At 47.8% G+C, this 2500-nt stretch overlaps 1 protein-coding gene across 1 annotated transcript in view; it reads left to right on the forward strand.

Annotated features, from left to right (window-relative positions):
* Window positions 1-2189: 2189 nt before the first annotated feature.
* PHYSODRAFT_291621 (hypothetical protein) overlaps window positions 2190-2500 on the forward strand; it is a 645-nt gene continuing 334 nt past the window's right edge. The window contains exon 1 of the mRNA XM_009541431.1: window positions 2190-2500. This exon is cut by the window's right edge and continues 334 nt beyond it. The gene's annotated coding sequence lies outside the window, so the exon portion shown is untranslated.

The following is a 2500-nucleotide window of genomic DNA, read 5'->3' on the forward strand; positions in this document are numbered from 1 at the left end:
AACGGTGCATTTTCAGCCGGAGCCACTATGCTCATTGGATTCCCCGCGCGATTTTACGTCTAGGGGGCTAGGGTTACAAGGCTGAATCGAAAGTCGGTACTTTCGGATTTTGACATGTGAGCTATCCCAGAACCTCGAGTGATCTTGCTACTTGACATCGGTCGTCACCCCGGCCCAAAAAGTGGTACCCGCAACACCGATTAGTCACTTCCCGTGCACGTAGCCCCGCGAAAATTGGTGAGCATATACTTCTAACTATAAATTTTCGAAAACTTGAGGGTAGAAATGTGAGCCTCCAAAATTGAATAAAAAAATTGAGTATAAAGTTTTGAAAATCCCAAAAATTAGAAATTCTAAATTTGAAAGTCTAAATTTAGAGTTAGGTCTCATGTCTTTGTACATTTAGGGGGTTTTCTTTGCGCTCTTTCCGATGGGCTAGGTGGCAAATCCTAGTTCCTAAAAATGAAGTCAGTATTCTAAATTTACTACTAAGCGAAATATCACAGTAGGTATTGACATTTTTCAACATATCTTTGTACGGGCAGGTGCCTTTTTTCACGCGCTATCCGGTAGTATAAATTCCAGGTTCGAAATTTGACATTAAATTTTTCCGAAATTTTACAATAAGGCTATGTCCCTTTTATGTCCCACCCAGGTGTCTAGTTTTTGTTCCCACGTGTGGCCAGTCTCGTACCACACCTGGTGGTACCGGTCCGGCCTTCTTAATCGAAGTGGTTGCCGAGCTAGGGGCCCGGGAGTACAGGGAGAACGTTCTATGTACCCTCCCTGCGTCCGTGCTCTACCCCAGGTCGATTGCCCTTTCTTGGCCAAACAAAATGCCGTATCACACTCTGACTGAGCCCAAGTCTGTGCCGAGCTATGGCGGTCCAAAGTTGGAAGTACCGTTTTTGTTTGCTCAAATCATCCCATCTCGATCCTGAATCATTTCCCCCATCTTTCCTCTTTCTAACGGTATGCCGACCAGGTCATAACTCGGTGCCGTTGCTGAGATATCGGGGGAAGTAGTCGTCAATGGCCCGGTTATGGGCACCATATGGCTCCAAAGCTGCCCGTTCTCGCATCCCACTGCGTATCTAATGTGCGCACCTAGCCTAAGTCCGTCTGTGGCTGATGTGGACCACCGCTGATTGGTGTGGCGCACCGCTGTTTGATGTCGCTCACACCACTGATTGATGTGGTCAAAATCTTTCTAAGACATCAAAACCGTTACTTGTGACAGACCACGTAACGGTCAAACCCATCACTCAAATTTAGTCAGTTTCTCTCCCGCACGTGTAACCGTCGCTTGGTCAAAACCCATCAGTCTACTATTTTTTTCGAACCTTAGCCAACCGCAAGATTACACTGTGGAATGGCGGTTTCAGGGGTTTCGTGAAGTGCTAAAAATAGATAGAAATGACGGTTAGAAACGGCTGAGAGGGGTTTCTAAGCAGATCTGTATGTTCTAGATTGCTTCCAAATCTAGGTGTAGGGTAGCTGTAGATTAGAAATAGATCTCTGGAGCTGGAGGAGGGCTCGGGGAGAAGTTGACGATTTACATGTTATTTTATGCCGCTCGAGGTGGTGATTTAGTCTAATGAGGCGAGGTCTAGGGGACGGTGAGGGGTTCCTAGGCTTAGTTGAGGGCTGATTTACTACTTCTGTGTTACATGGAGTTCTAAAAAACACTTTTTTTGAAGAGTGGTTCTAGATATTAACGTTTCTGACACGAACGGTCTAGATTATCCGTACTTTGTGTAATTTCGATCGCCCATTGGCAATTTTTGGTTTTCTAGATATAGCTTCGTAGAAATAGTTCACGCTATTTCTGAGACGTTTCTAGATGACAAACCTGATCTAGTCGTGTGCTTAATGGCCATTCTGGGATTCTAAAATCTGAAATGGTGTCGCATGCGAAGAGGAACTGAGGTTGTATTCTTATGCTTTGGGCATAATTATGCAGTCCATTGACGCAAGTCATGGCGTTGCGCTGTGTACTTTGTGCTGACGCGTGTCCAAGTTGCTGACGAGAGGTGTGTGCGTGGATTAGTTACCCGTGCGCATGTGTTTTGAAAGTGGTGAGGAGATGCTGACGCGGCGAGGTGCATGAACAACGCTCTGTCGGAGCTGGCGCGAAGGAGTGCTGCGGCGGGATGCGTGGTGTGTATGCGGTCTTCGGGCGGTGTTGCGCTGTGCGGTGCCTGTTGTGGCGCGTTTTGCGGTGGTGTATTCCGGTGGAAAGCTTTCATTTTCGGGTAGAACCGGACTTGATCTGGGGCGTGTATGCGGCGTGCGGAGGGGACTACAACCCGAAGTGTGCTGCGTCGTGCTCTACAATTCGCTTCTTGCTCCGTTTCGGCGGCGCTGTTGAAGTGAGGATCGTAATTTGTCTTTCTGTTCGGAGAGATGGAGAAAAGATTCTCGGCTAAAGTGACGACTTCGGGAAAGGCTGCGTGTGTGTTGTGGTTGCTTCGGCGGTTGCGGCGTGCGTGCGGCTGGC

The sequence above is a fragment of the Phytophthora sojae genome (assembly GCF_000149755.1).
Source record: "Phytophthora sojae unplaced genomic scaffold PHYSOscaffold_23, whole genome shotgun sequence".
Taxonomy (NCBI): Eukaryota; Oomycota; class Peronosporomycetes; order Peronosporales; family Peronosporaceae; genus Phytophthora; species Phytophthora sojae.